Source organism: Heptranchias perlo, chromosome 20 (genome assembly GCF_035084215.1).
Source record: "Heptranchias perlo isolate sHepPer1 chromosome 20, sHepPer1.hap1, whole genome shotgun sequence".
NCBI lineage: Eukaryota > Metazoa > Chordata > Chondrichthyes > Hexanchiformes > Hexanchidae > Heptranchias > Heptranchias perlo.
In genome coordinates, this window is record NC_090344.1 from 13229610 (window position 1) to 13241159 (window position 11550).

The 11550-nt window shown below is 43.7% G+C and overlaps 2 non-coding genes across 2 annotated transcripts; both read right to left on the reverse strand.

The window, feature by feature from the left end:
* Window positions 1–1120: 1120 nt before the first annotated feature.
* Window positions 1121–1202, reverse strand: trnan-guu (transfer RNA asparagine (anticodon GUU)). Its single transcript has one exon. It is a non-coding gene; the product is annotated as a tRNA-Asn (tRNA).
* A 1695-nt stretch (window positions 1203–2897) lies between these two features.
* trnas-cga (transfer RNA serine (anticodon CGA)) lies at window positions 2898–2979 on the reverse strand. The gene has a single exon. It is a non-coding gene; the product is annotated as a tRNA-Ser (tRNA).
* Between the last annotated feature and the right edge of the window lie 8571 nt (window positions 2980–11550).

Consider the following 11550-nt stretch of genomic DNA (forward strand, 5'->3'; position numbering starts at 1 on the left):
TGCGAGGTGATGCACTTTGGAGGGACTAATAAGGCAAGGGAATACACAATGAATGGGAGGACCCTCGGCAAGACAGAGGGACAGAGGGATCTTGGTGTGCAAGTTCACAGATCCCTGAAGGCGGCGTAACAGGTAGATAAGGTGGTAAAGAAGGCATATGGGATACTTGCCTTTATTAGCCGAGGCATAGAATATAAGAGCAAGGAGGTTATGATGGAGCTGTATAAAACACTGGTTAGGCCACAGCTGGAGTACTGTATGCAGTTCTGGTCGCCACACTACAGGAAGGATGTGATCGCTTTGGAGAGGGTGCAGAGGAGATTCACCAGGATGTTATCAGGGCTGGAGCGCTTCAGCTATGAAGAGAGACTGGGAAGATTGGGTTTGTTTTCCTTGGAGCAGAGGAGGCTGAGGGGGGACATGATTGAGGTGTATAAAATTATGAGGGGCACAGATAGGATGGATACTAAGGAGCTTTTTCCCTTCGTTGAGGGTTCTTTAACAAGGGGACATAGATTCAAGGTAAAAGGCGGGAGGTTTAGAGGGGATTTGAGAAAGAACTTTTTCACCCAGAGGGTGGTTGGAGTCTGGAACTCACTGCCTGAAAGGGTTGTGGAGGCAGGAACCCTCACAACATTCAAGAAGCATTTGGATGAGCACTTGAAATGCCATAGCATACAAGGCTACGGACCAAATGCTGGAATATGGGATGAGAGTAGACAGGGCTGATGGCCGGCGCGGACACGATGGGCCGAAGGGCCTCTATCCGTGCTGTATGACTCTATGACTCTATGACATCCCTTTTAAACAGACACAGACACGGAATGATCCGGGACTTTCATCACATCACTTTTAAACAGACAGAAACAAGGAAAGATCCGGGACTGACAGCATATTCCTTTGTAACAGACAGAGACGGAATGATCCGGACATAAATTAAAATTATGGTACTCTTACGTTGGCCATAAGATTTACTCCTTTTACAATGACACCACAGTACACTTTGATACTTCGCGAGCTTACAATCTCAAAACCTTCGTGTTTGGAACTGTTGCTGATTTCAGTAAACAATGCAAAAACCTCCGTCTGCCGTTTCGACTGAATGAGAGAAACAAAATAACGACGAGGATGGGATTCGAACCCACGCGTGCAGCGCACAATAGATTAACAGTCCATCGCCTTAACCTCTCCGCCACCTCGTCAAATGCAAGCACCTATGAAAGCCCTTTTATTCAAAGTGAAAATACTGGCGATGTTGCCAATCTGAAATAAAAAATAACAATAAATGTGGATATCCTCAGCAGGTCAGGCAGAAACTTTCGATACAGAAATAGCGTTTCAGTTCGATGACCATCACATGAATATTCCATCAGACTCCTGACGTGAGCCTTGTAGATGGTGGAACGGCTTTGGGGAGTCAGAAGGTGAGTCACTCGGCGCAGAATATCCAGCCTCTGACCTGCTCTTGCAGCCATAGTATTTATGTGGCTGGTCCAGTTAAGTTTCCGGTCAATGGTGACCTCCAGGGTGTTAATGGTGGGGGATTCGGCGATGATAATTCCGAATCACCCACAGAAGCGATTTACTGTAAAGATTCCAGGGATGAGGGGTTTTCGTTACATGGGTAGACTGGAGAAGCTGGGGTTATTCTCCTTGGAACAAAGACGGTTGTGAGGAGATTTGATAGAGATATTCAAAATCATGAAGGGTCCAGACAGAGTAGATACAGAGAAACTGTTGCCATTGGTGGAAGGGTCGAGGACCAGAGGACAAAGATTTAAAGTGTTTGGCAAAAGAACCAAAGATGACATGAGGAAAAACTTTTTTACACAGCGAGTGATTAGGATCTGGAATGCACCGCCCGAGGGGGCGATGGAGGCAGATTCAATCATGGCCTTCAAACGGGAACTGGGTAAGTATCTGAAACGAAAAAAAATACAGGGCTACTGGGAAAGGGCGGGGGTCGATCTGGATTGATCTTACTGTACCGAATGGCCTCTTCCGTGCTGTAACCTTTCGATGATTCTATTCTATGTGTCGGGGGCGATGCAAAACGACTGGAGCGTGACGTAAATCGTCCTGCTCATGTACTTTCCCTGATAATAAATCCGAGTGTTGAAGCAAAGAAGGAATTCATAATTATCGGCATATCCTTTATCTTATGCTGACCACAAGAGACACTTCGTTTACCAGGGGGACCTTGTGCACTTTGATTGATACTTCACCTAGATCACCCCTTACACTCCCAACACCTCCGTGCAAGAAACAGTTTGGGTGGCAATTCAGACTTTGTTGATTTGTGCAGCAGATGTAAGTCAGCAATGCGGAAAAGCACTTCTTCGGAAAGAAGAAGTGAGGCGGCCAAAAGAATGTGAGAGTAAATATTAGAGTAGGAAGGGCCGCAGGAAAGTGTCATAGAATCATAGAAGTTACAACATGGAAACAGGCCCTTCGGCCCAACATGTCCATGTCGCCCAGTTTATACCACTAAGCTAGTCCCAATTGCCTGCACTTGGCCCATATCCCTCGATACCCATCTTCCCCATGTAACTGTCCAAATGCTTTTTAAAAGACAAAATTGTACCCGCCTCTACTACTGCCTCTGGCAGCTCGTTCCAGACACTCACCACCCTTTGAGTGAAAAAATTGCCCCTCTGGATCCTTTTGTATCTCTCCCCTCTCACCTTAAATCTGTGCCCCCTCGTTATAGACTCCCCTACCTTTGGGAAAAGATTTTGACTATCGACCTTATCTATGCCCCTCATTATTTTATAGACTTCTATAAGATCACCCCTTAACCTCCTACTCTCCAGGGAATAAAGTCCCAGTCTGTCTAACCTCTCCCTGTAAGTCAAACCATCAAGTCCCGGTAGCATCCTAGTAAATCTAAGAAATAGCGCTAGGAGCAGGATTCGAACCTGCGCAGGAAAACCCCATTAGATTTCGTGTCCAACGCCTTAACCACTCGGCCATCGCAGCTATATAGAAGGAATCGAACCTACAGTCTTCTGATCCATAGTCAGACGCGTTATCCATTGCGCCACAAAGTGTCAATGAAATGGACCATGATTGTGGAAGGAAGAAAAAGCTGGAAGAAGCGGCGGGTCTAAATTGTGGCTGAGGTGGGATTCGAACCCACATAATTAAAAGATTGATTCCATCAACTCAGAAAGCTCAGCGACTTCTCCGACATTGCAGTATATTCATTTTTGATGAAAAAGGTCATAGAGCTGAAACATTACCTTTGGTTCTTTCTCCAGAGGTGCTGCCTGCCCTGCTGAGTGTTTCCAGCATTTTCTGTTTTCATTTTTGTGAATTCACAATGGCTGTTTTTCTGAAAACACCTAATTTGACGCAAGGATGAAGCACGCACTTCACTTTCCCCACGCGCTTTGAAGTCTGTCGTTTCGGAACAAAATCCCCTCAGCGACGGACATTCAAAGGACCTTTCGCTCACGGCCAACTTCCTGTAATGGACACTTTTTCACCATTGCCGCTCTTTTCATTTCTCTTCATTCCTGTTCAATTGGACATTTCCACAGACCTATTAAGATCAAGCGGAACATTTCCGATCTTACTGCACCGCACAGATTGCCAAATGTGCAACTTTAAGCCGTCATTCACAGCTATGTCGCGCCGCCCGTCTCTCCCGCACATCAACTGCTCGGGGAAAAGCGCCAATGACCATGAAAACAAAACCCAGTTCTTCAGTTAACATCCCCCGTGTCACAAGATACCCCATGGAAATTTCACGGAAAAGTATGCGCTGTCCTTCCGAATGCCAGCCCTGCTTTCTTAGTGCTTGTCTCTGGAACAGTCACGAAGATCGAAATGTATCGACTGGTCTCAAGGCACAAATGAACATTGGTGCGAACGGGACATGTGCCGCCGAGGAACAACGGTCGCTGTAGAGCAAACTAAAAGCGTAAGAATGTGAGAGTAAATATTAGAGTAGGAAAGGCCGCAGGAAAGTGTCAATGAAATGGACCATGATTGTGGAAGGAAGAAAAAGCTGGAAGAAGCGGCGGGTCTGAATTTAGGATCATCCAGCAGAGACACATGAGAGTGCTCGGATGTAAAAGAGTCGGCGGACTTTCGCATCCACAAAACTTCTTTTTTTCATGTAGTAAATATTGATTTCTCGTTGCGTTCTATTAGCGTGTGTCGCAGAGAGCAAAACAAGCTGTGCCGTGACCCGGATTTGCACCGTAGGTGTGGCGCCAACAATGCAGATAACTGACCTCACATAAACTGCCCCGACCGCATCAATACCGCAAAGGGCACTGCTGAGATTCACGGGGAGTGATCTTGTCGATTATTTTTTGTTGGCCCCAATTACTAACAGCTCTCAAACTGTAATAGGATGAATTTTAAAGATGTGAGTATCTGCGCCCTTTCATCCTTCCATACCTTCACTCTCATTCAGTCTGTACTTCCTTTCACTGGTCTCCTCCCGTTTACATTTCTGTATTTTGAACTGTACTCCCGTCCAACGGCCTATCTGCCCGCTCCCGTTTCAACGCACCATTTCAACAACGAACATAAAAAGGTTAAAGTGCACATGGGTACGTCATTCGAATATGAGTGTTGAGATCACATATTCAACAACGGTGTCTATCACTGATATGTATTGATTATCACTGGATCGGTCCCTTCCTTTAATCGTGTGCAGCAGCAGTGAAAATAACTTTGTGGATTTGAGGGTTGACCGAAAACCAAATCAATTCCCCAGTCCCCAGGAGAAATTTCCCAATTCCAGGGCAATTTGAATTAAGCAGAATTTAGCTGCAAAAAGTGTTGTTAATGGGAATAGTGGGACTGAGAAATGCTTAAACAGCCGGTACCCTGTAAAACAGAGCTCCAAGTATCGGTTTAAATAAAGTCCTGAACTGACAGAGCGGAGTGCAGATGAGGATTGAATTAAATTCCAATTCACTGAATCTAAACAAGGTTTGTACAAGTGAATCTGTCAGGAGTGGGATTCCTGAACCTGCGTGTGAGCTGTACCTGGATCGCCCCCTTCCCCATTCTCCATCTTCCTCTTTTCCCCTTCCCCATTCACCCCTTCCCCAGTTGCTCCCTTACCCATTCGTTCCCTTCCCTATTCGACCCCTTCCTCATTCACCTCCTTTCAAACCTCCCGGTTGAAGAGCACCTTCCATCTGCTCCTCCGCTCCAATGCCATTAATATAACAGGAAAATATTCTCAACCTGACATTTCCAGCCAGTGAACGTTACTTTAAGATAAGGTTTTGAGAAATTAATTCCCTCTAAACACGGAGTGAGCAGGTCTCGGTGTTCAGGCTGAGAGCCTGGTGTGGTTTTTCCAGCTTTGTTCAGAGGGGGACAGACATGAACCGTTGGCCATCAGATGTATATGTGAATTTATCTCGTTTTGGTGCAGGCTGGTAGACCCACTTGTCGTTGGATGTAAAGTGTAAGATGGGGCCGACTGTTAAGTCTCGGTGAAGCAAACATGTTAGTCATTGGTTGTTAAGGTGAGAGACGCGGAGTGGGTTAAATGAATGTTCCTGTTAAATCTCTGACTGCACGAAATAAAAGGCTTAAACTAAACGGGATTGAAAACTTTCTTAAAATGGCACTGGCAAGAGTTTAACACAGAATACTGCAGGGCAGAGATGGAATTAAACTCTTGACATATTAACTACAGTAAAGAGTAAATGGAGCGAAATGATTTACTTCGAAATAATGTTTATGGAGAGGGAGAGATCGATCACTCTGAGGGAAAGGTGCATCCGTCATTATCTGTAGAGAATGCGAATACACTTTTATTTCATAAATCTGAATAAAATTAGGTTAAACCTTAATGTAGTTCTGAAATCTGATTCAGCTTATATATCTTTTTCATCAAATTTTATATAATCTGAAACAATAACAATATTTGTAACAATAAAAGAAAGGGGGGCAGTGCTGCGGGACCCTGTCTAGTTTAGTAACACAGCAGAAGGGTAAGAGTATATTGTGATTTATTACAAAATACAGCAGGTCACTGGGAAATTTACACATTGTACCGAACAGTTGGGAAAACTCATGCAGTAAGTAATGGGCAGGGTCAGTTACACAAGACTGAGTGACTTTATTGTGCAGTCTCCAGGCATCAACTTTACAATTGTCAAAATTAAATCGAAGAGAACGTTACTCCAGAAAAAACATTAACTGTCTCGCCTGCTTCATCTGCTGCTGTTCTGCCAGTCAGCACTCACACACTTCAGGCTGATAATAATTAGTTTTTAAATTAGTCAGTGCTTTCTGTATGTACTCTCCGGGGGTAATTTGATTTTGTGCTATACTGCAGAACGGGAGATAGCGAATCTGCAGCCCGTTCTACATCTATAGTGATTTTTATTTCCATTGACTTCAATGCAACTTTTAAAAGGAATCTTTGCATTGTACATATGTCGCCCAAAAATTGATCACTTTATTCTTTGTTTCACGACGTATCTGTTTCTGACTGTTATGCTCAGGCTCTCCCTCTTTCTTTGTATTTAAATTCTCTTTGCTTGACTTTTTCTGACTATATCACTGCTTCTTTCTCTCTGTCATTTTTCTGTGTGCTTGACTTCTGTTATCTCTACCTGATTTCTCTCTGTGTCTCTGTCTCTTCTCCCGCCTCTCTCTGCTCTCTGTTTTATTTTCTCTCCCTTTCTTAATCCATTTCTTTATTTCCCCTCATCTCTCACTCACCCTCCATCGAACTTTGTCTCTGCTCCTCAGTATATTTCTCCATCTGTGTACCCATCTCTCTCCCTTTTCCCTCTCGCTCACACACACTCACCGTCCCTTTTAATGGTAATCTGTGTTATTCATTTACTGTCTCTCTTTAATGTATAACTGTCATTGTTCCCTATGTGCGCGCGCTCTCTGCCTTTCTTTCACTTCTCTCTTTCACTGTTCGCTTTCCCTTTTCTCTGCCTCTGACTTTTTTTGTTTCTCTCTTGCTTTCTCTTCCTGTCTATCACTTTTCTCTGTCTGACTGTCTCTATGTCTGGCAGTTTCTTTATCTATATCTCTCGCCCTCTGCCTCGTTGTGTTTTAATTAGTCTTTCACGTGTTTTTCTTTCTTTACCTTGTTATTTCTGTCGATGCCTCTCTGCCCCTTTCTACTGTTCAGTACTGTCTCGCATTTTCTGTTGATCGATCTGTCTTAATACCTTTCTCTTCTTTATCTGTTTCTAGCTGTTTTCTTTCTCTCTATTTTGACTCGTCCTCTCTCTCAGTTCCCCCTTCAGTCTGCCGCTTGCTGTGTCTTTGCATCTGTAACTATAGCTTCCTTCCCTTTTTTCACGTTATCTCTCTCGCTTCTCTCTCTCACTGTCACTTTCCAAGAGCAGCTGAAGGGAATACTATAGCTGGAAGTTCGACAGTAAATGATCCAGAGGATCTCTCTCTCCCTCTCTCTCTCTCTCTCCATGTTATGTTTCTCTCTTATTTTACAAAAAAATAATCAAAAATGCTAATCGAATGTTAGCCTCTACCTCAAGGAGGCTGGAATACAAAGTGGTTGAAGTTAGAACTATGGAATCATGGAATGATATCGCACAGAGGGAGGCCATTTGGCCAATTGTGCCTGCTACGGCTCTTTGAAAGAGCTATCCAATTAGAACCGCTACCCTGCCCTTTCCCCAATGTCCTGAAAACATTTTCTCCTTGAAGCATTATGCAATTCTCTTTTGAAAGTTATTGTTAAATCTGCATCCACCATCTTTAAGGCCGTACATTTCAGATCATAACAACTCGCTGTGTAAAAAAAAACTCACCTCGTCTCGCCTCAGGTTCTTTTGCTAACGAACGCCAATCTGTGAACTCTGGTTACTGACCTCTCTGCCACTGGAAACTGTTTCTCCTTATTTACTCTATCAAAGCCCTGCACAATTTTGAACACTTCCATTAAATCTCCTCTTATTTTTCTCTGCTCTAAGGAGAACAACCCCAACTTCTCAAGTCTCTCCACATAACTGATGCCCCACATCACTGGCACCATTCTAGTAAATCTCTGCAACCTCTAAAAGGCATTGACACCTTTCCAGTGCCCAGATTTGGAAACAATTCACCAGTTGGGCATAACAATTAATTTATAACGTTTTAGCCTAATTTCCTGTTTTTGTACTCTATGCCTCTGTTTATAAATCCAAAGATCCCGTATGCTACAGTTGTTTAAAGCCCAGGTAAGACTGCATCTGGAGCACTGCTTTCAGTTCTGGGCACCGCACCTCAGGAAGAATATGTTGGCTTCGGATGGAGAGCAGCCCAGATTCACCAGAATGATGCCAGGACTCAAATGGTTAAATGATGAGAACACATTGAATAGACTACGCTTGTATTCCATTGATTATAGAAGATTAAGTGGTGATCTAATTTAGGGTATTAAGAGATACGGAACCAAGACATGATCTAATTGAATGGCCGAAAAGGCTTGTTGGGCTGAATTGTCTACTCCTGTTTCTATTTTCCTATGTTCTCTCCGTTTTTTCTCCCTTGGTTTGTCTCTCTCCGTTTCACACTCTCCCTCGTTTTCTGTGTTTCTCTCTTTCTTTCTCTTTGTTTAACTCCCTTTGTTTCTCTCTTCCTTTGTTCTTCTGTTCGCTCTGCTCCTATCTGTCTCTCTATATATTGTATGTTTTCTCTGTCTCCTTTCCCGATCTCTCTCTCTCTCTCTCTCACCCTCGATCCTTCTGTCTCTCCATTTAGCTGGAGTGCACCTCGTTCTGATCAGGCCCACGGCTGTGACTGTGATTGGCCAGTTTGCCCATTTTGATGCAGGTGCAGGTCGGCCATTTAGTTGAAGTCCAGCTGAGCTCTTCAGTGCTGCCTTTTTGAGGAAAAATTCATATGTCTGCAGAGCAATTCCTGCCTCAATTGGTAAGATTATCAACAAAATATGTCAGAACCAGACTGAAGATCATTTCATTGCGTTGTGCTGCTAATATAAGATGTACTTTCCGTCCTGGGGAAGTTTAGGGGATGGAGTGTGAAATGGGATTTAGTTCTGGTGCTTGAAACCCTTCAGCTCTTTTTATGATTTCACTAATTTAACAATTAGATTGAGTGGGTATGTTACGATGTTCTTCAGTTCCTCTCTGAATTTAGTCAGGGTGAGGACATAAATACAAGTGTTTGTGCAGGAACTGAGAAGTTGCAACATTCTAGTTGTGGATTGTACGATATAAACAGAGTCAGTGTAGGAATAATAGTATCGACTGCCTGCAATTCGCACATAGATGTTAGACACAACCCGGCCCACCCATAACAATATAAAACTGCCCGATATACTGAAGAGTAAAATGATGGATTTCTTTCGGTTCTCCATCTCTGGATCCTTGTGATTCTCTCCATTACTGCGGCCACGGAGTCCCCTGCGAACTCGACTGGACACTAAAATGCGCCTGACCGTCAGAACATTGAGCAGCAAAATCAGAATGAACGGAGCACAAGGGGTTAAAATGCGGTGAAACATGTCAAATGCGGCCCATGCGGGGGAAGTAAAGAAAATCGTTTTCAGGATACAAAACCAGGGAACATTGTCGACGATCTTTTCAGGTTCATATGGAAAGTACCAGGGGACACACACTGAACAGGTCAGCACACTCACTGTTCCGAGAACCACAGCCGCCGTTTTCTCCGCGCAATATTTTGTTTTCATCTTCTCACAACAAATGGCCACAAATCGATCAAAGGTAAAAGCGACTGTGAGCCAGACAGAAACATCTGTGGATGAATAAACCAGGAAGTAAATGAGACGACATACGGGAGTAATGTTCAGGAATGAAAATGAGAAATAATTCCAACCAATCTGCCTCAATATCACATCAGAGACAACGACCAGGAGATCGGCCACTGCCATTCCCATCAGGTAGCGACTGATACATTTGGAGAGACCGCACTTTCCTCGGAACAGGATCACAATCGCCATCAAGTTAACTGAGAGAGAGGAAAGAATGCAGAGAAATTACTACCAAAGCAGCAGTTTGAGAGGATCGGCGATGAAATTTCCACCTTTGTTGCTGCATGAAAAGTTGGAAAGTGATTCATTGCCCTGGGCAGCGTTTTCGAGCAGAGAGATGTTTTAAACACAATGAGCAGTAATGAATCGGGAGATCGATACAGAAAGTGAATAAAATGAGAACTGGATCCATTGGGAGGGCTGAGTGAGGGCGCAGTGCCGGTGGGGACGGGAGAAGGGGTCCTACCGAGCGGGAATCCACCGTATTAAAGCTGGATTTGGGCTCCAGGTGGGCGGGAAAGAGAGCGAAGGTGAGGGGACAGGTGGCGGTGCAGCTGGTTTATTGATTTGGATTAAGAGAGCTGACAGGGGCTGGCACTAAATGGGAAAGGCAGCTGGAGACCGAGCCAGTGAATGAGATTGGGAGGGAGACAAGGAAAAGGAGGAGCTGGAGGGGAATCAGGATCAGATGGTTTACTAAAGTGGGTCAACTGAAGCAACGGATGTGGAGACAGAGGATTCAGTGCAGTGGGCGGAGAGACTGGGATTCACAGGGAGAGACTGCAGCAGAATGTTGGATGTATTTCAATCTATTGGCCCCAGAAGCACAACGCAATTAATAAATTAACCTGTTCATGTCTGTGGTTATTGGTGTCAAGGAAAAGCTCGTGGGGTACATAATGTGTGCAATAAATTTACTTTGCACGTTCAATTAAAATTAATTCAAAATATATTGATTAAATCACCTCGTTCTTTATTGAATTAAGCTGACACATAACTTTTAGAATACAGTACCTAATAGTTTATTACGATCAAGAAAACACTGATTCTATTCTTTAAATACATTTCAATTATGTTTGTGTATTCATTCAGTAAATAAGTAAAAGGAACATTCACTTAAACAGACTGAGGATCTGATAGCCACAAACACAGCCGGCGAGAGTACATTTAAACTCTCACAATATGACAACATTCTAACAACACCTTCAAGTAACATTTCCTCCTCATAATTGTACTGGAAATTTCAGCAGTTCATTCCATGAATTGTTTACACCGCTGCCGCTCTCTCTCTCTCTCGCTCTCTCTCTCAGCCTTGTCTCTCTCTCTCTCTTTCCTCGCGTTCCATCTCCCCTCCCTCTCGCTTTGCTTCTCAGTCGCTTTCTCTATCGCTCCTCTCTAGTTCTCCGCACTGTTTGTACTCTCTTTCTCAAAGCCCCTTTTCATATCCGATGAAATCCGATCATCCTGCGCCTGCATTCTGCTCACCAGTCCCGTGTTCCAACGATCCTATTTTTAGTGTCAATTTATAAAATGGTGAAACCTCTGTGAATAGTTTAATGTTTCTACAGATCACCCAAGTCTCCACCTGTTCACCTACGCTGTTCACTTCCTCTATATTGCATGGAATAAACAGAATGGATTGCCTCTTCCAGACAGATCTCACAATAATTGAGATTTCTTCTCCTGTAATTATCAAATACAGTGATAGGTAGCGGCATTGTTCAAAGAATAAAAGGCCAACGTTATCACTCCGACTTATAATCTACAGATAAATCGAAGTACTCCAGATTCGAACAGATACAGTGCAA